The 26,582-nt window shown below is 36.6% G+C and overlaps 1 protein-coding gene across 1 annotated transcript in view; it reads right to left on the reverse strand.

The window, feature by feature from the left end:
- The window catches only part of DMD (dystrophin), a 1,739,631-nt gene that overhangs the window by 1,094,519 nt on the left and 618,530 nt on the right, over nt 1-26,582 (reverse strand). The gene's annotated exons all lie outside the window — the stretch shown is intronic.

The following is a 26,582-nucleotide window of genomic DNA, read 5'->3' on the forward strand; positions in this document are numbered from 1 at the left end:
TCTCCTTTATGCTAAACTTCCCTGGTCCTTAATTTGCTAAGTGACACAACTTGATGGCTTCTCACTCTAAGAACGACCTCCATCTTTTCTCTGACTGGTTTAAAATACCTTATCAATTTGACTATGTTTTCATTCTATTCATTCTGGTGAAGGAACAGGGAAAAACTGAGTGAGAATAAGTGGATAAGGTTCCCTCCATTTTTTTCCTCCAAAAAGTATTTATTGAACAATTGTTCTTTGCCAGATACCATGTTAGTCCCTGGGAACACAACTGTGGGTAAAATAGATCATTTTCCCTCTTGGAGCTTACAATATACCAGGTAAGAAGGGCGTTGATCAAAACACTGACAGTTAAAAATGATGTTACAAACGTGACAAGTGTTACCTGAAACTCTAAGAGCATACAGTAAGGGGACCTGATTTTAAAAGTATTATCTCACATAATCCTCATCGTCTTACCATGACCCAAGTAATTATTTTCACTTTATAGATCAAGAAGCAAAATCACAGAGGTGTTCTTAACATGGATGCAGGATCTGGGCCTCAAGGAGAGTCCCTGGATCCCTCATTATATGAGGTAGGTACTGTTCTCTGACACCATGCTTCCTACGACAGGCCAGGCAGGAGAGTAAACCAGGAAACACAGAAATGAATGAAATATACACTGAACGGGTTAAAAGGCTTAATGACTCTTAAAATCACCACGATGAAAGGAAAAAGCAAGAATAAACACAACTTTCAGCATTGTCAAAATAGCCACAGGCCACAGAGAATATGTACAGACCCCCCAACTCAACACAGACTGCATTCATATCCATGTGGAATAGCAACATCCAGCAAACTGAGTACATTTTAATTAATTTAAGAGACGTATAGTTGACCCTTGAACAACAAGTGGGTTAGGGGCGCAGACATGACAAGCAGTCGAAAATCTGCGTGCTACTTATAGTTGGCCCTCTCATCTGTGGTTCTGCATGCATGGATTCAACCAACCACAGATGGTGTAGTACTATAGCATTTACTGCTGAGAAAAGGTTGCATATAAGTGGACTGTGTCATTCAAACCTGTGTTGTTGAAGGGTCAATTTTACTTACCTCTAAACACATGACATATCCTCACATGTGAAACTTCATTTAAACATACTAAAGGATTACAGCGATATAAAGCAAAGATTGCTATACTTCCCTTAGTTTTGTGTCTAGTGGCCTTTAGATTGCGAATATGTGTTAACTGGCATGGCTACTTTGGAAAATTTTACTAGCATATGTGGACCATAACAATTTAATGGTTACAGATGAATTGTCTCCCTTTCCTATTAATCAACAATCTTTCAAGATGCATACCCTAGGCTTTTCTGGGAATGGAGCTACATTTGAGCTATTAGTATAAGACCACAAAGTAAAAACACTGTTACTGTTAATTTTTAGTTGTTCTCCTGATTAAATACACACATCCCCAAATACACATTTGAATAATGAGCAACAAACACACTAAAATACAACAATATTTTGAACATTCCCCAAACATGCTAACATAATTTCATGTCTTTTGTATACCCTTTCATAGGTATAAGTTCTTTCTAACACACCTCTTACATTTTGTGCCTTCATTTTAAAATAAAAGCTTCACAGTTTCACCTCTGTATGTGTACTGACAGCACTTTCAGTGGTTCACCTTTGCTATTCTTCTCATAACATGTCGCAAATAAATCAATCCCAACTGCCAAAAAGCAAATAACCATTTGATTTTTTTTTTTTCTTTTTCAAATACAGAATGCTTCCTACGGAAAAGAAAGAAGGTAGAAAGTAGGTTTTAGAGAGTGCCTACTCTGTGGTGGTCAACCATCACAGGCCTTTTGACAAATACACTTTCATTTTGACCTCTCAACTTATTCTAGTCCATGATAAGGGTCTTTAACCTGGCATCCGTGGACAGGACTTACAGAGGTTCCTGAATCTCAGGAATAATAATAATATAATTTAAGAATCTTTGTTTTGTAAGCCAGACTTTATTCTCAATTCACAGTTGAAGATATTGAGACCCAGCAATGCGCCCACGTCATAGATAATTGGCAGACATGAGATTCTATACCAGTCCCATCTAACTCTAAAATACAAGCTTGCTCCACCATGTCATACCACTTCCTCCCAAAGCTTTTAAGAAGTCGACATCTCAAAAGCTATTAAAGAGCAAAGGAGATAGACTTTTTACTATGCAGCCATCATCAGTAACTAAATTTTTATTGTGAGTATAACTTTCAATGATCCAAAATGGACTCAACAACATGCAAAATTATCACACCCTGATGATGGCTATAGAATGAATCTCATTTGAATCAAATCTTTAAAAGAACTTCAACTGCTGACACAATTTCAGGAATAAACATATTGCTGTTTTTTTCCAACTGAGGCATGATTTACATACAATAAAATGCACAAATCTAAGTGTTTAGATTGTTGAGTTTTGAGAATTGAATACTTCCATGTAACTTCCAATTCAAACATAATGCAGAACATTTCAATCACCTCAGAAAGTTCCCTATGCTTCTGGCCAGTCAACTCCAACCTTCTTGTAGAGGCAACAACCTTCTTCCTTCTATTACCACAAATTAGTTTTGGTGTTCTTTAACTTCATGGAAATGTTTTTATTTGTGCCTGTGCCCTTTGGCTCAGCATAGTGTTTTTAAGATTCATCATACTGTTGCTTCCATCAAAAACTTGTTCCTTTTTTTCATTGCAGAGTGGAATTCTACTAACGGTTTAACATGAGCATCAACTTTTTGTGAGGTAATGAGGATAGGAGCAGGAGGTCGTGTCATTTCATGTGATACCTAAATGGAAAGAAGCACCCAGCAACATAAGAAAAAGGGAAGAGCATTTGAGAAAGAAGAGGGGGGGAAAGGATGTGCAAAGGCCGAGGTGCTTCAGAAAGTGAAGAAAGACTGGCATGACTAGAATCTATGGATGGAGAAAAGTGGCTTGAGAAGATCACGAAAAAGATAGGAATACAGTATATTTAGTAACTCAGTACAGTCTAAGCCATGTTAAGGAGTTTGGAGTTCATTTTAATTGTAAGAAAAGTCCATGAAGGGAGGTAAGCATGGAAATGTCCTTATCTGTCTGACATTTTGGGAAGATCAGTTTTATGCTCTGTAGGAATGGCTACGAAGAGAACAATAGCAATGATAGTAAGAGACTGTGGCTCAAACAGGCAAGAGGGCAGAGGTGACCTGGCTTCACGTGGTGGTGAAACAGAGGAAGGAAAGGCAAACTCAAGATGAACTGTGAAGATCGGACGCGGGTTCGATCCCTGGTCATGGAACTAAGATCCTACGTGTCATGGGGCAACTAAGCCCGCCCGCCGCAACTACTGAGCTTGTGCACCTCAACTAGAGAGCCTGCATGCCACAAACTACAGAGCCCACGCGCTCTGGAACCCACATGCCACAACTACAGAGCCCATGTGCCTGGGAGCCTGCGCACCACAACTAGAGAGAAAAAACCCACATGCCACAGCTAGAGAGAAGCCCGTGCACCACAACGAAAGATCCCGCATGCCTCAGTGAAGATCCCGCATGCTGCAACTAAGACCTGACGTAGCCAAAAATAAATTAAATAAATAAATAATAAATAAATCTTCTTTTAAAAAAAAGATGTGGTCTCAAACTGTGTTGTGCACACCCCTGAGGGATTCAGTGCAATTAATTGGAGTGTAAAAGAAAAATGCTAATCCTCCTATATGTATTTGTACTTATCTTTATTGATTTATATCTCTGTATATGTTTAGTTTAACATATTAATATAAAATATATAAATAAATGTTCATTTATGAGAAGAAATGTGCTTCAATTTTTGTTCTGATAGGAAAGCATGATCAAAATTTTGAAAACCACTGCCTTAAGGGTCAAGGGGAATAGGAGGAACTAGCTATAAAAACTGAGAAGGAGCAGCCTGTGAGGTAGAACGAAAGGTAGGAGAGTGAGATCATGGAAGCCAGGAGATGCTATTGTCTTAAGAAGAAACAGGGTGGTCCCCTCTCTCTACCTGTGTAGTTGCGGGAAATGTAAACCCACAGTTAGTCTTTTGCAGGCCCTGTTCCAAACGCCAGACTTGCTGGAAATGGATTGGGAACATCAAAAAGACTGCCTGTAAGGCTGAACATCTCTAAGGTTGTCAACGAAGTCGTTTGTTATTCTCTATCTCCCCATTCCTTCACTCAAGTCTAGTTCCTCTGTTAGCTATTGGTCGAGCTGTTTATTTTGATTATTTGCCTGGGCCTTTAACAACTTCACAGTTACATTTGAAAGTATGCTATGAAATCATTAGGTTACTTGTCAGATTTCAATATTACAGAAGCTATTTTGGGGGAAAATAAAACAATGTATATTTCAGGCACATTTCCAGTCCTAAACAACATAAAGTATTGCTAAGTATGGTATTTAGCCATTAGTGCTGCCTTTCAGTTCTGTAATGCAGAGAAATAATAGGCTTATGACAACTTGGATAATACCTTTAAGCTTCTACAGTATTGTTCCAGATATCAAAGAAACTTCACTCCACAGTGGTTCTCCCTTTTTGGTGAGCTATGTAAAAAACAGCCTTGGCCTTACAGAAAGAAAACCTGGGTCCAGGTGTCAGTCCTAAAGCTTTTTGAGTTTTTGACTTTTGTAAATCATTTAACTACAGTAAAATATAAACCGTAAAAAGGTATATATAAGTAAGGCATTACTATTATGTATTAAAATGGCTATAGGTCTTCCTTGGTGGCACAGTGGTTAAGAATCCGCCTGCCAATGCAGGGGACACGGATTCGAGCCCTGGTCCAGGAAGATCCCACATGCAGTGGAGCAACTAAGCCCGTGTGCCACAACTACTGAAGCCCACGCACCTAGAGCCTGTGCTCCGCAGCAAGAGAAGCCACCGCAATGAGAAGCTTGCACACTGCAACGAAGAGTAGCCCCTGCTCACCGCAGCTAGAGAAAGTCTCTCTGATGAACTCTTTCTCAGGAAGCCACTAGAATATAAGACACAGCAACGAAGACGCTATGCAGCCAAAAATAAATAAATAAAATAAAATGGCTATAATAAACTACCCATTACCCAATATTTAGTTTGTATCATGTTTCAAAATAATTGGATTCTACATGTGATGTGCATGTACTGATTAAGTTGTCTTCATTATTTTTTATACAATATGTCCACTGTTCAATCTATTGATCACATTGAAAGGAGATGAGTTTAGATCAGCCATGCACATATGTATGTACTCTTTAGATTATGGGATTAAAAAACCCATAAGACAGAGGACTTTGAATTTTAATGAACAAGTTGGAGCCCTCCCTTTCTCACTTTATTTTGTCACTCTCTCTCCCATCTGGGTTGAAGCACAATCACTTTCAGGTGACACACATAGTGTTAGTTTATATCGGGGTCTCTACATCTCTTTCCTCAAAGCATTTAAAATAGAACCACCATATGATCTAACAATCCCACTTTTGGATATATATTCAAAGGAAATGAAAATAGGATATCAAAGAGATATCTCTGCTGCCACATGTTCACTGCAGCACTATACACAGTAGTCAAGATATGGAAACAACCTACATGTCCATCAATGGATGAATGGATAAAGAAAACGTTGTATGCAATGGAATATTATTTAGCCTTAAAAAAAGAAAAAAAATTCTGCGATTTGCGACAACATGGATAAACCTGGGGGATATGATGCGAGGCGAAACAAACCAGTTAAAAGAAGACAAATGCTTCATGATTCTACTTGTATCAGGTATCTACAAAAGTCAAACTTATAGAAGCAGAGAGAAGATTGGTGGTTGCCAGGGGCTGGGGTGAAAGAGAAATGGGGAGATCAATGGAACAGGATAGAAAGTCCAGAGATAAACTCACACACCTATGGTCACCTAATCTATGACAAAGGAGGCAAGAATATACAATGGAGAAAAGACAGTCTCTTCAATAAGTGGTGCTGGGAAAACTGGGCAGCTACATGTAAAAGAATGAAATTAGAACACTCCCTAACACCATCCACAAAAATAAATTCAAAACGTATTAAAGACTTAAATGTAAGGTCAGACACAATAAAACTCGTAGAGAAAAACACAGGCAGAACACTCTATGACATAAATCACAGCAAAATCCTTTTGGACACACCTCCTAGAGGAATGGAAATAAAAACAAAAAGAAACAAATGGGACCTAATAAAACTTAAAAGCTTTTGCACAGCAAAGGAAACCATAAACAAGACGAAAAGACAACCCTCAGAATGGGAGAAAATATTTGCAAATGAAGCAACTGACAAAGGATTAATCTTCAAAATTTACAAGCAGCTCATGCAGCTCAATATTAAAAAAACAAACAACCCAATCCAAAAATGGGCAGAAGACCTAAATACACATCTCTCCAAAGAAGATATACAGATTGCCAACAAAAACATGAAAGGATGCTCAACATCACTAATCATTAGAGAAATGCAAATCAAAACTACGATGAGGTATCACCTCACACCAGTCAGAATGGCCATCATCAAAAAATCTACAAACAATAAATGCTGGAGAGGGTGTGGAGGAAAGGGAACCCTCTTGCACTGTTGGTGGGAATGTAAATTGATACAGCCACTATGGAGAACAGTATGGAGTTTCCTTAAAAAACTACAAATAGAACTACCATACAACACAGCAATCCCACTCCTGGGCATATACCCTGAGAAAACCATAATTCAAAAAGAGTCACGTACCAAAATGTTCACTGCAGCTCTATTTACAATAGCCAGGACATGGAAGCAACCTAAGTGTCCACTGACAGACGAATGGATAAAGAAGATGTGGCACATATATACAATGGAATATTACTCAGCCATAAAAAGAAACGAAATTGAGTTATTTGTAGTGAGGTGGATGGACCTAGAGTCTGTCCTACAGAGTGAAGTAAGTCAGAAAGAGAAAAACAAATATCATATGGAATCTAAAAAAAAATGGTTTTGAAGAACCTAGGAGCAGGAGAGGAATAAAGATGCAGACGTAGAGAATGGACTTGAGGACGTGGGGAGGGGGAAGGGTAAGCTGGGACAAAATGAGAGAGCGGCATGGACTTATATACACTACCAAATGTAAAATAGATAGTTAGTTGGAAGTAGCCCTATGGCACAGGAAGATCAGCTCGGTGCTTTGTGTCCACCCAGAGGGGTGGGATAGGGAGGATGGGAGGGAGACGCAAGAGGGAGGGGATATGGGGATATATGTATATGTATAGCTGATTCACTTTGTTGTACAGCAGAAACTAACACACCATTGTAAAGCAATTATACTCCAATAAAGATGTTAAAAAGAAAAAAAAAAAGGAAGCTCATATAGTAGCACTTCATAATGGTAAAACTTACTTTTCCATTGATATTTCAATGCTGCCCTTCGTAATCCTCTATACTTATATTTTGTATTTAAAATCATTATTCTGAGGAGTTCATAGGCTTCACCACACTGGTAAAGGGGTATATAGCATATGCAGTAAAGAATCCCCATGCTTGTCACTACCTATTGTTGATTCCCGGACATTGACCTGGCACATAGCAAGGGCTCCATAAATCTTGGATGAACTAAACTGATAGTGAGATGACTCAAGTTCCTTGCAGCTGTACAATGTCATAAATCTACAGAGATTCTTCCTAAGTAAAAATTTAATTTTAAACTATTGTTAAAGAAACTTCCTGGCATTTGTATGTTAACCAGGCAACCCCTATTTTACACAACTGATCTATGAGTTCTGACTTTTGAATCCAAATATATGGAACATATATCCATATGTTTCTTTTTCTTTTTTTTTTTAAAATAAATTTATTTATTTATGGCTGCGTTGGGTCTTCATTGTGGTGTGGGGGCTTCTCATTGTGGTGGCTTCTCTTTGCTGTGGAGCACGGGCTCTAGTTGTGGCTCGCAGGCTCCAGACGCGCAGGCTCAGTAATTGTGGCTCATGGGCCTAGTTGCTCCCTGGCATGTGGGATCTTCCCGGACCAGGGCTGGAACCCGTGTCCCCTGCATTGGCAGGCAGATTCCCAACGACTGCGCCACCAGGGAAGTCCCTATCCATATGTTTCTAATTCTCTATATTCTTCCTGCCCTATACTTAAAATCCTATTGTAAAAGTTTTCTTTATATTTTTTCATGTGGATCATAGTAAGCCAGTAGACTTTTAGAGTAATAGGTATTATTGCTCTCATACTGCTTCCTAGATTAGACACCTGTGTAATTTGTATATTTAAATCCTAAGCCTTATTCCTGCAATTTATTTAGCTGAACTATGTAATTTTTTTTTCCTTATACCCAAAGGTACCTTTTCCCAAAGAGTTTTGTAATGATAAGGAGTGATAAAAATTCTACAGAAATAAATTTCAGAGGCACCAAATCAACTGCTTTCCATTTATCATCATGGTAGTAAAAAAAAAAAAAAAAAAAAAAAAAGAGTAGAATCAACTTGATTTACCTTTTAGAGGGGTAGACATATTAGTTCCTATTGACAAACACGGGTTTTTTTGTGATTGGAATCATGAAAGTCTTTTTACGTGGTTACTAGAAGTACCCAATTGCCACAATTTTTACACTAAAAACGCAGTATTTAATTTTAAGTGTCAAGATTTTTCACAATACCATGTCCTGGAAGTGTGAAACTGTGTTGCTGATGTATCTTCTTTAACACTTAAGGAGTTGTGAACATTTGGGATATATTAATTGATGATCTTAAGCTTTTCCAGTAGAATTGTAAATGGATGATAAATATACAGCACATTTCAATTATATGCTGAAAATCCATAGAAAAAAAGACTAGGAGGAGAAACATTTAAAAGGTTAACAGTAGTTATTTTTAGTTTAAGAAAAAATTATCCCAAACTTGGAAATTAAGCCAAAGGATGGTTCTGTATGTTCAAGTAACACAGTAGGGTGTTATCTAAATGTCCCCCATACCCTCAAAAGGGCTTCTACATTTTCAGAGAAATGCAAATCTGTTTGACTTACTGTTTACTATTAGTTTGAATCCAGACATTTTACAACTCAGTAAAGTTAAATGCTAATTCGTAGAAAACTGAGATGATACAAATGACTTTTTAATCCAGTAGAGAATATAACCTTAGAGGCTACAGGATATTAACCTGTTTTGAATCGAATTCATCAATCTTATTCCAGAATTCTTCAGTGATTATAGAAGCATTTGCTTCTTGTATCTTCTTTGAGCCTGTTTTGTCTTACTACTGGCTCCCTCATAAATGTGTTAAATAAAATCTAACATGTACTCATCATGACTTACATGAAAAGTATGTTTCTTAACAAAATTTCACTTTCACACTAGCTGGTAGGATTATGGATTTCCTTTATACTTTATTATCCAAAATGTCCCTAATTGATTCATAACACATTTATGATCTGAAAACATAAACGTTTACTTGAAAAAAATACACGGTATATGAAAATCTATTCAGTTTCATGAGGCCATATGCATGCAAGATCTTGAATACCATACAAAGGAATCTAATTGGCTGAAGATGAGACAGTTTTTCAATCGATAGTGTTTTTTTTTTCCTTTCCCATCAGTAGCAAAGCTATGTAAAATATAAATAAACTTTAGAAACATGAAAAGTGTATGAGTATTGACATGTGCTTATTGTGAATGTGATGAGAGAGGTATGTCAGGACAGTGAGAGTTAGGTTCATTACACTCCTTTCTCATACTATAAATGAAAGAATAACAAATACTGGCTAAAATTCAATAACTCCCATGGCCAAGATACATACTATAATTTGGACATTGATTCCCTTTGATAACCTTTCTCCTCAGGCACCGTCAAGATAGATAATAATTAGTAGTTCAGCTAGGAGTTGGACCACAAATCTCAGCTTGGGTAAACTGTAGGAGACACTCCACATTCATTAGAGCTTTTTCAGTTGTAAATACTCCCTGTGGCCAACCCTGCTTGTTTGCCCCTTTGGAATGAGTCTGTTTTCACTGAGCCTTCTAGGATGTTGAGCCGCTAACAGAAGTGAGGACTTTGCAGGCCGAGGGCTCACAGTCGCAAGATACTAAATAATATTGATTCCAAACATTTTATTCCTGTGTGAACTTTTGGTAAGAGGGAGGGGTGCTAGCAGCTGCGTATCAGAAGTATCTGCAGTTCCTATCTCAAAACCCCCACCACCACCTATTCCACAAATCATACAGTTACCTTGATCTTGAACTTCTTCCTTTTTAAGTATTAAAGCCTGGAGGAGAGTTAAGACTGTTTACACTTCTAAGTCTGTTCCTAAGTCAGAACACTAACTGTGAATTCTGCAGTGTTGACTGGGGATGAAAAAGGGAAAGAAAAAGGCTGGGAAATGGGTGATGCTGGGAAAGTGGGGCAGTCCCTAATCCTTTCTCCTCCCATCCCCACCCCAATCAGCTTTTCCCATCAGTCTTTATAATGAGCATCACTTATTTATTCCCCTACGAAATGTCCCAAAGTTTCCTATTAAAAAAAAAAATTGGGGACCTTAATAAATAGGACTTCACTCTAAACTAAGTAAATCAGACTCTGCATTGACTAAGAGAATGCATACCACATGTAAAATTTCCAATTTTCAAATAGCCACATTAAAAAAAGCAAAAAGAAACAGGTCAATTTACTTTTAATAATATATTTGGTTTACTCCAGTATGACAAAATAGTATAATTTTAACCTGGAATGAGATAGTTTACTTCCTTTCAAGATCTTATTAAGTCTTCAAAACTCAGTGTATGTTTTACACTCACAATCCATCTCAATGACTAGCTGCATTTCAAGAGTTCAGTACTCCATGTGGTTAGCGGCTACTGAATTGGACATTGCAGCACTAGAGAGAGACTTAATATTGTGATTCTTATGATCAGGCAACTTTGGAAAACACTTCTCTGTTTGGAGGAGACCCAAGAACTCATCCAATGAATATACTTTTCTCACTAACAAAACTTGGATTAGCTCAGTATTGATGTGATGCTGTTAGACCTTAGAAGATACACAAGAACTTCAGCATTCACACAAATGGGACACTTCAAAGTGAGGCACAGCATAGGAATTTGGAAAAATATTGCTCATGGTAAACTACTTTATTCCATTATTGTGCAGATGGGCAATTAATGACTACATCACTGCCTCAGTCTGGGGTTTCCTTTTAAGAATGAAGCTATTTCTATGCCAACTGTAGAACCCCTGACCCAGGAAGTGATAGTTGGATTACCTCCTGGAAAGTTCCTTAACTCTCCAGAATTTTGATTTAAATAAAAAGAATAATCCTTATTTCATTTGGTTATTTGAGAAATAAATGAGAAAATGAGTGAAATATTGATCATGCAAACAAAGCCAAAGATTGCGTAGGGAAGAGGCTAAAGGTAACTTTCCAACTCCTGTTACAGCTTTAATTTCTTACCTTAGGTGATGACCCTTCATCTCTCACACCCTTCATTCTTCCCTCCTCTCTCTCCACCTTCTTGATGGGCGGCTCTACCTTCTAGCCCCTGGCAACTTGCTTATGGCCCTTTCTGATTGTGAGGTGATAGCCAACAAGACAGAGGGGAAGTCATTCACTTCTCTACTTCATCAACAGTTCTGTGCAATGAGAGGTTGGGGCTTCCAAGTTCCCATCAGCCAAAAGGTAGAAATCGCTGAGAACTGCTAAATGTTTATTGCCGTGTTGACAGTTATAGCTTATGAGGGACCATATTTCTCAAAGAGGAATATTTATTTTTAAAGAAGAAATTAAAGTTGGGGATATCACTATACAGACCTTCCTTTATTTTTCCTTTGAGAACTCTATGAGAACGAACACATGCTTTGTTTCACTACTGGATCTCTATTTCCTGAAATAGTATTTAGCACACAGTAGGTCCTCTACAAATATCTGTTTAATTACATATTGAGAGAGCTGCCTGGCGAAACTTAACCAGCTAGGAGCCCATGCTGGTAACCATTCTACAGCACTGCCACTTTTAGCAATGAGGGCTTAATATCTGATTTGAGGAAAGCTGACAATGATATGCAAAATAACCAGTTTCCTCACTATATTTTTAATTAGTAATGCTGTCTTTTAATGTAAGATTCTTAAGTACTTTATGACCACAGTGAGTCCATCTTAATCACATTTGCTGCTTTATTTTCAAGCAGAAAACACACACACAACACCTTCAGATGGATACTGAAGTAGAAATAAACCATTTAAAATTTGTTTACATGTGGAATGTCTAGAAAGAAAATAAGCATAACAGGATCACAAAATCTGTCACATATGTTCCTCTAATAATGAGTTGAGGCTGCACTTTTTCAAGTATGCTAAGCTACAGTTCGCCTTTCAAAGTTCTCATCAAAATTATAATGTAAAAAACTAGGAAGTATACAAGAAACTGTAAGTATCCTACACAAGCTTATTTTCAAAACTTCAAATCTTGTCCAGACACTCTTCTGCTTAAGTACATTCAGGAACCGTTATTTATAGGCTAAAACACAGACTTGTACGTGTATCTCATAATGTCCTTCACTTAGTATTCCAAATCTGCCTGTCCAGCCTGAGCCATCACCCTCCACCTGGGAACATGAGCTCCTTAAGCTTTTGCCACTTAAAGTCATTTCCATTCTCCTAACAACCTACAATTCATATGGCTACCTGGCCTTTGAACATGTGTTCTCATGATCAAGGACACTCTTTCTTGTTTCTCCGGGATAAACCTACCTGCTCGTGGTAAAGACTTCCCAAGCTCACCATCTCCTCTTCCCTATTGTCACAGGACTTTGTAAACACAGTGAGGACAGAATTTTTTTTTTTTTAATTAAAAAGAAAAATTTTTGGCAGCAACGCGCAGCTTGTGGGATCTTAGTTCCCGGACCAGGGATGGAACCCGTGCCCCCTGCAGTGGAAGCACGGAGTCTTAACCACTGGACCGCCAGGGAACTCCAGGACAGAATTTGAGAACTGTATTCTACCAACTCTGAGGTCTACATATCTATTGCTCTCTGCACTAGACCAACTTCCTTGAGTGATACATTCCTCATCCCCTCACATGGAGACAGACGTCTGCCTCCCCCACTGATGTAAGGCCACTGTGCATTGTTTGGTTCAACGTTGAAACTTTTGGTATGCAGCACCGTCCTGACCCTTGACAAAAACATGTTGAATAAGCAAAGAATGCCGATATCCATAGCTGTGCAATGTTAAGGGAAAACAATTTTGCCTTGAAGGAACCATATGTGTCATGGTGGATTTTATCCTGAGAGTATTCTGAAAGGGAGGCCACTACTAAACACTAGGCTGTGACCTTCAAAGGGCTTCTGCCCTGTGGGAACCAGGAGCCTTTCACCGTCAAGGTTGTCTTAGAGAACACCAGCCATCGCTACACACAGACCAATGCCTAAGTCTTCCATATACGACTGCTGCTTACCAAATTCTGGTCTCCTACCAAAACTCTACTTTTATTTCAAATCATGGAGAAATAAATGAGTATCCCTGTATCTTCTGTTCCCTCAATAACCTACATCTTATAAAGGATCCCCCAAATCTATTATCTCAACAGGAGATTAATATGACAATGTAATTGAAAGTGCTTCATAAATTAGAAAGTGCCTTACTATGTTATGACTAATGTTATTGCCATCATTAACAAGCCTAACATCATCTCTAATAATAAAAATAACCCCTCGTAATACTCTGATTTTGATGTATTATGGGTCAAATTATAACCCATAGCAATAAAGATGTTATGTCTCACCCTTACTGATAATGACATAAGGTGGGTTTAATTAGGATTATACTTATCACGAAATAGCATTTTTATGGATGAAAGAAGTTTCATCTTTATTACTTAATATCCTTAAGGCCTGTTAAGAGGGCCTGGCCGTATAGTGAGTGGTGGATATTATTCTCTTTATTCGTTTCCTCAATAGTTATTAGGCAGAGCTGAGATTTAATTTTTTCTCAACATCTCAAACTTCTAGCTGATGCTTAGTAAGCCATATGATATTCAGATCCCAAGGCCTTCACTTATTTGCCTTGTGATTTGGGGTAAAATATTTACTGTTCTGAGTCTTGTAAAAAGTTATAAGAATAACTTTTCTACTTATCTTGCTGGGTTTTTTTTTTTTTTTGAGAATCACATCAAATAATATTTCTTATAATCTTTAAATATAAAGGCACTAAAAGCAACTTTAAACACTACTGCAATTAAATAAATATTGTGTTACATCTTTCTGGGCCCGTTTCTTTTTTTTTTTTAACATCTTTATTGGAGTATAATTGCTTTACAATGGTGTGTTAGTTTCTGCTTTATAACAGTGAATCAGCTATACATATACATATATACCCATATCTCCTCCCTCTTGCGTCTCCCTCCCACCCTCCCTATCCCACCCCTCTAGGTGGTCACAAAGCACCGAGCTGATCTCCCTGTGCTATGCGGCTGCTTCCCACTAGCTATCTGTTTTACATTTGGTAGCGTATATACGTCCATGCCACTCTCTCACTTTGTCCCAGCTTACCCTTCCCCCTCCCCGTATCCTCAAGTCCATTCTCTAGTAGGTCTGTGTCTTTATTCCCGTCTTGCCCCTAGGTTCTTCATGACCATTTTTAATTTTATTATATTTTTAGATTCCATATATATGTGTTAGCATACGGTATTTGTTTTTCCCTTTCTGACTTACTTCACTCTGTATGACAGACTCTAGGTCCATCCACCTCACTACAAATAACTCAACTTTGTTTCTTTTTATGGTTGAGTAATATTCCATTGTATATATGTGCCACATCTTCTTTATCCATTCATCGGTCGATGGACACTTAGGTTGCTTCCTTGTCCTGGCTATTGTAAATAGAGCTGCAGTGAACATTGTGGTACATGACTCTTTTTGAATTATGGTTTTCTCAGGGTATATGCTGGGCCTGTTTTTGTAAAAGTGATTTTATATCATCTTCCCAAATTAAGCATTTCCTACACTGGCTTCTTAATTTTTTAAAAACTAAATTCTTCCCTTATACTCATCACATTACTACCTTGTGACACTCAATCAGAAATAACCCAACACACATACACACACATACACACACACAGACACACATACACACGATTAAAACAAAAAAAGATCTAGGAAATAATACTTTCCTTTGTGTGATGAACCCTGATATTTTCTATTGTGTTTCACTAAACACAAACGTTTGTGGTGATCCACAAATTGATTTCATGACTCACAGTTTGGAAAATACTAGTCCACTAGATTAAAAGAAAAAATAGAAAAAATAAACCAAAACGTAACCAACAGGAAAGGAAATGAGTCCTAAGCATCACCTTTTGCCATTTCTTTCCATGTACCTGTAATCGGTCCAAGAGCACCTCATCGTGCCCTAATCAAATCACAATTTTGCATAATACCATCACTTTTAAAATGTTTCCCCCTTTTTCTGGATGTAGGCTTCCCTCACTTATTTCCCACATCACCTCTCCTGTGAAGCACTTCCAAATCTTCTAGCCAGTTAGTTACTCCTTTTCTTTCTTGCCTTTTCCCCAATGTCCCGGTTATGTACATACCTCTATTATGCTTCATACATGTTATTTTAGTCGCTTAAATATCCATCTACTGAATATACCACTCATGTTTCAATTGTTTAAATGTCCATCAACTTCAGTGAACCTTGATTCCTCTCTTAATAGATTGGGATTCTATTAATTTTTATGTCCTGAGCACCTAGCATAGGGTCTGACACAGAGTAGCTCCAAAGTAAAAGTTTGCTGAATAAGTGTATTGATTTTAAAGGTTAATTGAAATATAAGGAATTGCTAGGGCTAAATGTTCAAACGTAGTGGTGGTATGCAGGTTCTGTAAAATATGGGTAATCTTATGGGCAGATCCATCCCTTGGGTGGGACAACTAACTGGTAGCCTCCTAAGCCCAGCGCACTGGAGTGGTTGGTGTCGTGTGCTCCTCTTATTTGAACATCATTCCAATTCTATTTCAAAATTTCTGTTCTTAATGATATCCCAAGGAGACTATGAAAGATTTCAACAGTTTAGCCTCCTTAGATTACATTATCTTGGGTGGTTATGTACTGGTTGAATTGCCCTGAACACTCTTTTAGGGATAGCCCTGATTATGAGATAAAATTTGCAAATTCCTATGAACTATGGATTGGCAGAATTTGCTTATTACAGCATACAGATCTTAAACAACTGTTTATAAGCCGCTGTTAAACCATGCTGCATACCTTATTATTTTTTTTAAATAATTGTGTTGTTTTAAAGTTAAGGTTGTTTCAGCAATCCATTATTAATATTTAAAAATACATATATTGCCCTTTTGTAAGCACATACAAATATCATCTATTATTTAAATACAAATAGAAATTCAAAGGTAACATTTTCGAAAATGTATTATTTAAAAATAGCAGTAAAATGGGATTTTCAAAATAAAATCATATTAACTAGGATTTATAATACAATATAAGCCTGTACTATTATTGTCATGCCAGGATTTGGAGAACTATGCTGGAACATTAAATTTATTCATTTTCACAGCCAGCAGATATTTTGATGTCTGAGTAGCAATAAGAACAAATTACCTAAAAACTTTTAATAGTGTATAATAAATTAAGACTGAATGGTAGTGCAAAAGTGGGTACAACAGGACAAAATTATGAATCTCATATAATGATCCAACACTTAAAGTGTGGAAACATTTGTATTATAGAATATACAACCACGGTTGATCCTAATTGTTTCTCTCTTATCAAATAGAAATTGCACATTAATCTCAAAGTATTGCAAACTGTTCATTACATGCAAATGGTTATGTTGTACAGGCTCTCCAAGGGGACTCAAACTTCCTTATAAAAGGAACCAGGCTAGAAGAGTTCCTCTGATTACGCTAGGTTTCTGTTTAGAGGTCTTCATTTATAAGCAACAGAAACTGCCTCTGCCAATAAGGAAATCCATGATAAGGAACTGGAGAGGTTCACAGGACAGAAAGGAAAATCAAAGAATCAGGCTTGGAACAATCAGGACTCCAGACAGTCCCCACAGCAAGGGTAGCTTGTTGGTCTTGACCAGGCATTCTCATTAGAATGAATGAAGTCCAACCGTATCTCTTATCTCAAGTTTAAAAGTCTCAAGAAAGAATATGATTGGCCAAGCTTAGGACCTATGCTTAGGACCACTGAGATGGTGGGAGAAAGGCTCTGGCAGAACAACTTCGAGAACTCTCTTTGGTCAGAATACTTGATTTATTGTCCCATGAAGACTGCTCAGGTAATCAAGAGGACCTGGCGGTACTGTCAGTAAGGAGAACAGTTCCTATATACTCTTCAAAATGTCTAAGTCCACCACACACTATTTAAGTGACTTTAAAACCTCTTTTTATTTTTAATCATACCCCTTCTCCTAATGCATGGAGTTGAAAGTTGACTCAAATAACAACTCTGTTTGGAGTTACTTTTTTGTTACCATGACTTTCAGTGTGTTTGAGGAGCATGGCTGAAGTCTATTTCTCTGTTATCTCAAGTAACAAAGAATATTTAAAGAGAGGGTAAGAAGGACCCTTGAATTTTTATTGCAACTTTTTATGACTCTATCTTCTAAAGAAAGAGCTAACAAACTTTTTCTGTAAAGAGCTACATAGTTAATCCTTTGGCCTTTGTGGGCCAGGGAGTCTCCATGGCAACTACTTATCTCCCCCTTTGTAGCCAGAAAGCAGCCATAGACAGTAAATAAATGTGGTTGAGTCCCAGTAAAACTTATTTGCAAAAACAGGTGGCTGGCAGGATTTGGTCCCATAAAATTCCTCTTCTGAAGAATTTAATATTTATAGGGTCAATAATATTTAGTGTACTATGTATTATATCAAATTCATTTAATTGCTTGACATCTGAGGGATGTCATAGGTGAGATACTTACTCCTAATAATGACCAGTTCAATGCTCCACATGGAGCCCTAGATTCTATGGTGGCATATTATTTTGTTTCAGGTTGAAGTTATAAAGTAAAATTATTTATTGACAAATAAAAATAATAATGTGCCAATAAAACCTCAAGGGGAAATATGCCACCACACAGTCTGATATGTACTCATATCAGGCTTATCTACTATTTTTCAGTTACCTATGTCCCTGAATCTTTCCTCCTTAAAAAAAAAAATACTGTCAATTATAGCTTCAAAAAAGAGCAAGAATTTAAACATTTCTTAACTACGATGTTTGCAAACAATCCTGGTCTCTGGCTTGTACCTATAATTTGGTTATCTAGCAGGAAGATTTACCATTCTTATGACTAAATACTTGCTATTCAGCTTGATGAATAGTTCATCCTGAACCAACTCATCTATGAACAGGCCTCTTGTACTATAATTTGTCAACTTTATCATCGTTCAAAATTTAAAATTCACGTCAGAACATTTTCTCACTCTCTTTGTATGACTTGTTCATAGCTAGCTCTTTCCTTATGCTGCCTTTCACAATATTGCTCTTTTCTGTTTCCCGAAATCTCGTTCTCCCAATTGAGTTTGGGAATCCCAGAGGTGTAATGGAGGAATGGCAAGAAAGACTAAAGGGACACAAATAACTGCTGTAGAAAGAAGACCCATTTTCCTAGGCTGGCTCCAGGACTTTCTAGAGTGTTTACATATGGCCATGTGTTTCTACCTTGGCCTTCATATGCTGAACACATGCGGCTGTGAGCTTATTAAGGGAAAGGTGGCTCTTTGCCAAGTCTGTATCCCTAGTAGCAAGCAAAGTGCCTGCCTTGCACACACTAGGCTTACACTAAATATTTGTTGAATGGATTTTGATATTTATGATACACTCAAAGGGTCAGAGAATGAAGCCATCATATTGCTAAAAACTTTCAGCAAATACGAGAGTTTCAAGTGTTCTGTACAAAGAAGAGGAGAGGGCAGCTCCTTGGAAGGAAGAATTTCTTGGATATGAGATGGGGTAAAAATGGAAGAAAGGACAAGCTTAGGGATAGTTTGCCTTAGGGAATAATATGATGAAAATATAATCCTTTCATTTATCCAATTATTCATCATCGTGAGTGTTATATATTTTATGTACGAAGAGATTGTTCTATGTACTGAAGACCTATTAGTGACCAAGGAAGATAAGGTCCCTGCAAGATTTACATTCTAGTGGGAAAGATAAAAAATAAACATGCAAACATATATTAAAATTTCATCAACCGACAATGTTATGAAGAAAGCAAAGCAGGGTAATTTGGAGAGAAATTAATCCTCTCTCCGTGTGTGTGTGTGTGTGTGTGTGTGTGTGTGTGTGATCTTTTTAAAATAGGAGAATTCACAAAAAGCATATCTGAGAAGATAACATCAGAACATGGACATATGTAAGTAAAGAGAAGTGTACAAAAGTCCTGAGAGGGAGGCGATTAGGACATAGGGGATAAAGACTGAGGATAGGGTAGAACCCTCTAGCAAAGAGAAAAGCAAGTTTAATGGTAGGAACGAGCACTAGAAGGAACAGTAAGAAGCTATGAGAGAAGAAACAGCAATGAGATCACAGTGGCTGGAACATCCTCTTTGCAAAGTATTGTACTTCATAAAAATTACTTATATTAGTATTAATCTTATTTTTCATTAAATAATTTCTGCTTCACATTGCTTCCATGTTGATGTGAGCAGGGTTTTTTCCAATTTGGAATTTGCAATTAGCATGCTTCACTTTTTTTTTTTTTTTGGTAGAGTCTTACTCTCCTAATAATTTCTTACTCTAAGAATGGGGATCCCTTAGGGATGATATGTTTTTTCATGAATTTTAAGCAGTTCTTTACAGTTGTGGCTATTACAGTAAGTTCTAGTTTTGGTTATTGCTTCTTTTCCATTATGTAGAGCAATTTTTCATCTTCTTAAACATATCATGCTAGACAACAGAACTTAAAGAACTAGCCATTGAGTTTATCCAATTATTTTAATATACTTATCTTATGAAAGACACATTTGATAGGCAACAATTTAGAGCCCCTCTCTGAATTTCTGCACTCTGCCAAACTCCCAATAAATCTGTTATTACTACTTCTGAAAAGATGCATAGGAGCCAAGAAGTTATAGAGGAGTTTCTAAGCAGCAATAAAAAGCTAACGATATTTACGTAAGAATGAAGTACCCAACTGTTTAACTGTATTAAGAGACTGACTTCTCATGCCATTACCAGCTAATAACATTGGAAAGCTTACTTTAAGATGTATTCCCATACTTACACATCACTGTAACCCTAAAGTAAGTGACTAGAGACAAATTCTCCTCGCAGTAAATTTTCATGTTGATTCTCTTATGTTAGTGTATATCCTCTAGCTACAGAAACCAGGGTAGCTTTGTGACCACCAAACAAAATCTTATGAAATTTTATTACTGCTGGGGAGATATAAAGGGCCAGCAGTAGTATGAATTATTCTTAACATTGGGGTCCCAATGAAGGACAACAGATGGCAGAAATTTTTACTCAAATGATTTTTCTATCAAAGTTTCTATCAGCATTTGAGTCCCAGCAGTGCGGCCATTAAGAAGCCTTCAAACTCACCAGCCAGCTGGTAAAATCAGCACTGTAAAAACTGACTACACAGAAAACATACTTGTATGCAATTTGGTCTTTTATACCATATGCCTTTTTCTACATAGCCTTTGATTTACTCCATATTAATTCAAAGTCAGTTATCTCCTATAGAATCCTTTGGGGGAGTAGATTACCAATTAGGTATTAAAGTACATCCAAATAAAAATACAAACACTCACTAGCAGATAGTGTCAGTGATCTATGCACATCCATTCAGCACTCTTTGTTTCTGAGCAAGCCAATGGTTTTTCAATGATGGGACCTACCACTTGAGGGCTTTCTAGGCTGCAAGCTCAGAAATCAGGGTGAGAATAATTAGAAGGTCTGGGTATTTCCAGTAAGAGGAAGACAGCTTTTTTATGGACTCACTTTGTCTCAAGCTTTTGGGTAGGAGTTACCCAGCTCCAATGTGTTCTTGGAATCTAAACTTGTAAGAATTGGGTCCTTTACAAAGTGCTCTAGAATTTTCTTCCATCACAAATAGCCAAGGTAAGGCAGGGCTGAAGAGCAGCTAAAACTGTCTTTGACTCTCTTAGATGCTTCTCTCTTTGTCTTCTCTCCCTCAACTGCAAGAAACTAGTGCCTTTTTTCCTTGATTTATTTCCTCATCTGAGAGATCACAGAAATGTTCTCATGTTACAACTATACAGTTTATATGTAATTTCCCATTCTCCATGCAAACTTCCAATTTGAGAAAAGAAAAAGCGTATTTTGCTTAACTAGAACATGAATTTAAACTATTTTTTTGAGATTTGATGATGAACATAAACATTATGATATGACATACTTAATCCATGCTGTCTTAAGTACCCACAATCACAATGAATTAAAATTTATCATTATGTTACAAAGTAAACAGTTTTTAATTGAATTTATTTACAGCAATACACAAAAATATATTGTACTTCTACCATACAATGGAGTAAAACACAGTAACATTGAAAGATATGCCGGAAGACTAACTTTAAGAAGATCATATTTTGCCTAAAAACAGCAGTTAACTAATGTCACAATAACACATTGCTGTCTCACTCCCTATGTTTGCTTACCATTCACTGATTTAAAGCCTAAAAAGTTTCATCTAAATAATCCTACTTCTGTTTACTTCTTTAGGTTAATTTCAAATGAAATTTCTTAAGATTTCAAGGTCTCATGCTTGCCCAAGGCAACGTTCTTTAGAAGGTGCTGTTAATTTTTAATACGGTTCACTAAGCAGCACTGTCCCATAAAATAAACAGGTTCCATTTCCATTAATAGCAAGGTTATTCTACTCTTTTAAATATTCAATCTAATTTTGATTTTTATTGTTTCTACTGTCAACTTCAAGAATTTTCAACTCCATTAAAATAACAGCCCGTGCTTTAAAAATTATTTCTTTCTACTCTAGAAGAACATGTAGAGCTAAATGTTAGGACATGTTATGACTTCCACTTTTCTGTTTTCACTCAAGGTACTTGTTGGCACACCAATTCACTCTGTCACTAGATGAGTTAACATTATTTTCATAACTTTCCTTCATGGTGCTCAGCTTTCCCTTTGAAAACTCCCATTAACATTTATTCTTGTTAGTTCTAAAAAGAGGCAGATGTGTCAGCTTTCTGAGGAAGATTTGTTTGGTTGAACTGGAATGTTCCTCACTTTCCAATCCAAGAGCTATACTTTGAGAAAACATCATAAGTCATAAAAGTAAGCATTACTGAAAATGCCTGGTTATTCAATCTGTATTTCAGATATTTGGGGACAGCAATTCAGTAAATGCACTTTTGTTCTTATAGATACAGGCTAATCACTTAGGAAGTGTGATTAGTTATAAGATCTCACGTTTAATGAGCATTTTGTGGAGAATGCAATTCTAAGTACTTTATGCACATCTCATTTTTACTATTTAAGAGAAGAGAAAACAGAGACATAGAGATTTAAGACACTTCACAAGATTCTGCAGCTATTAAAGGAGCTAAAGGAGCTGGGATTTGAACCCACACTTTCTGAATGTGGCTTCCAACTTTTTAGCCAATTTTCTAAACTTCTACTAGAGACTAATGTGGCATGTCAATATTTTTGTGGGTGATAAAATTTTCCACATGTACTCAGTTACTGCTTGTTGAATGAATATCTAAGAGACATAAATAATTGAATGAGCTTATTAACAGACCAATTTTAGTGGCATGTAACATGATTGATATTTTCTCATGTAAAAAATGTGATATTTCTAAAAGATTCCCCATGGTGGCATGACATATTTTTGGAATATCTTGAAAAATATTAATTAATGTATTTAATTTTATCATTCATTTGTGATGGCTGAGTTGCATTCATTCAATAGCTGAGTTGCATGGCACCAGGCAATCTTTTTGGTATTGGCAGCAACTTTATTTTGAATAGTAACACCAAGTGTCAGTAGGACAATGATTTGTCCTTTTTAAAGTTAAAAAGATAAATAAAATGCAGTTTGATAGAAGTCTATACAGATAAACTTACAACATGTACCTGTTTATTATTTTATTTCATATCTAGATATGATATCTTTGCTGAAAATTATTCTTATGAGGCTTTAAACTCCAGTGTACCCCTGTAAATATTTCTTTAGTACATGGGCTGCTTGGTTGATTTTCCTTAAAGTAACTATTGCTGGTTCATGGCAACAAATCTGTCTGCTGCTAACAGGCAGCATCTACATTCTGTTTCCTAAAATAATTTCTCATCAAAAATTTAAACTCTCTTATTCATTATTAGTCAGTCAACAATGATAATGACCAAGACAGCTGAAATAAGCACAGTTTCCATTTGTCTTATCAATGGAGGTGACTTATAGTGCCTTTCTGGACCCTTTTCTGAGACTTACCAGAACGGAAAGATAACTCCAGATGTCTTATGTTTATGTGTGTCTATGCAGGTATGCACATGTGAATGTGCATGATTTTGGACCTTCCTAATCACCAGGGGGAAAAAAAAAAACGTAACTGCGTAGAATATTTGTGATATCATTCACAGTTCCATAGCCAGAAAAACTTTTCCCTGGACATCCAGAATTCCCTTTACTATTTCATTGAGTAAAAAACAGACTAAATAAAATAGTCTTTTAAGAAATTCTCCAATTAATGGAAAAAAAGTTTTGATAAAATGTTCATCAATCACAACTAAACCCCAGTGTCAAGAAGTGGAGACCTTTAGTCATCCTCAAGGCAACTAAAATTATCATATAGTTTTAAGATTGTATAGAAGTAAACATACTAAAATATCAAATGACATAAAAATTGTTTGTTTTGGACTTCTGCTTCTGTCCAAGTTGGAGTAACAGGGACCAAATTTAACTTCTTGGTTAAAAATTTTTAAAAATGAACAAAACGTATGAAACAATGTTTTTTAAGACATTATACACTGGGTAATTTAAAAAAAGTGATCTCTAAGAAATTAGAAACAAATGAGGTGAGCCGTACCGTTGCCCCAGCTTACTATCTGGGCAGAGTTGCAAGCTATGACAAAGGATGAAGGCACTCTCACAAAGCCACGGAGTCTCCTTGAGTTGAGGAGATGGAGCTGGGAATCCAAGGAGACCAAAGTGGCTAGAGTCACAGGGCAGAGCATCAGAGAGGAGACAGATACACAGAGAATAAACATTGGAGATGTGCAGAGAACGCCCTTCCAGTCTTCAGCTCAGTCCCAATCAGCTCCCATATGAGAAGGAACTACCACTGTCTAGGGAAAGAACTACACAAAATGATTAAAGGGAACAATCACCAGAGTTCACATATGGCTGGGAATAGTATCTGTTCCTGCCAGCCACAGTGGAAAACATCATTCACAGAGCATCAGAGTGAATACTGAGATGGGTTTTGCTTCAGTAGTGGGGAAAAATTAGCCCTAGACTTAGGTTGTTCTGCTCAAAACTCAAAAAGTATAAGAGGAAGACACTCAAAAGATCAAACTGTTTCCAAGCAAACTAACTGTGTTCCAGCACAAAGGTCATTAATATTTATCTGCACAAATATATCAAGCACTCAACAAGTTAAAATTCACATCTGGCACCCAATCAAAAATTACCAGTCATCCAAAGAAGCAGGAGAATAACACCCATAACAAGGAGAAAAAAATAATTGAAATTGACCCAAAATAGACACAGATGATAGAACTGGTAGACAAGTACATTATAACTGTTATTATAACTGTATTCCATATTTTCAAGAAGGTAAAGATTGACACGTTGAGTAGAGACATGAAAGATGTTAAAATTCTCAAGTCACACTTCAGCAATGTACTGAATCACACAAAACAACGTCAGAGGTTAAAATTATACACTAGATGAGATTAACCACAGATTAGGTATGGTAAAAGATCAGATTAGTCCATTTGACCATAGAAATTATGTAAAATGAATTACAGTGAAAAAAAGACTGAAAAGAAAAAGAACAAAACATCAGTGAGTGGCCTAATATATGTTATCAGAGTCCCTGAAAAGGGGAACAGGGCAGAAAAATATTATTTTTAAATAACACCTTTAAAATTTCTGAATTTGATGAAAACTAAGGACACACAGATCCAAGAAGCTTAACAGACCTCAAGAAGAAGAAACACAAAGAAAACTATACCAAGGAACATCATAAACCAATTGCTCAATTCCCAAAAGCACTCCCTAATAAACCTTCTGTATCCATTTCTGAGTGAGATGCCAACCTGAAATATATACCAATATCCATATCAAGACGACCACCCTCTGTGGAGTAGAAGGTATGTATATATTTACCTACAGTATACTTCTACATTGCTTTATTTTTTCATAATGAGTATATATTATTTTTACAACAAAAACAGATTAATATATGTAACTACCTTGTGATGGATATCTTTGAAAATGGCAAGAGGTTTATAAATCTCCCCAAGAACACCTTATACCTCTTATAATTCTGCCTTTAAGTCAGAAACCTAGTGATGCTGCATTAGCTCAAAATTCACTTTAGTGCTATTACAAAATGTATTTTCTGTATGATGGCAGATTGGAAATCCACAAATTTCCTGTACCTGCAATGCCGATGCTGATGTGTATAAAAATTTGATTGATATACACATAATTACACAAGATTTCAAAATTACTCATTTTCTATGTTTACATAGTTTACACACACATAGGTGTTTAAATGCTAACTTTCTTAATATCAAAAGGCCTATTTGCTATGCAAAAAATATTTGAGAATGGAGAACTGTAAGGTTGAAAATGATATTGCTTTTATGAATCCAGCATTTTGAAATGTCTGGACTATTTAATACATTACCCTTTTCTTTGCTTTCATCTGTCTTAATCAGTGTTTTCTGGCATTCAAAAACTGGCCATAGTTCAAATCTACTTGACTGAAAATTGCAACCTGAACAATTTTAACTAAAAAATGTTGCAAAAGTACTTAAGATTTGGTGTAATAAACACAAAATTTCTTATACCTAAGCCATATACTTTATAACGTAAATTATAACCTCTACAATCCACTTTACCTGCATAATCAAAAGACACAGCAAGTTGAAATTAAACTGTACGCTGGTTATAATCCATATGTTGCATTTCCATTAACAAAACCCATAAAACAGTCAATAAGTACTGCCAATTAACTCTGCATTGTTTTGGCCTCTGGACTATCTCAGAAGGCATTTTGTCAATAGAATATATAGAAATATTGCTACATCACCACAAATTGTCTTTAGGGAAACAGAACTGTAATTTCATCATGATGGATATTTCTAGCAACTACATGATTGCTAAGTATACCACAAGTTCTCCTCCTGGACAAAATCCAACATAAGGCAATAACACACACTTCCCCAAAGCCACAGGACACCCTGCTGTAAGATGCTTCCCTGTATCAAAGATTCAATTACACTTTGCAGTTCATCAGGTAAACCAGTTACGTCTAGACTCCCATCCTGACACTAAACGTCCACTGCATAGTCTTCCAAAATGATCATGACAAGTTCTAGTAGGTGCAGTGCTGACAACAA

The sequence above is a fragment of the Eschrichtius robustus genome, chromosome X (assembly GCF_028021215.1).
Source record: "Eschrichtius robustus isolate mEscRob2 chromosome X, mEscRob2.pri, whole genome shotgun sequence".
Lineage (NCBI taxonomy): Eukaryota > Metazoa > Chordata > Mammalia > Artiodactyla > Eschrichtiidae > Eschrichtius > Eschrichtius robustus.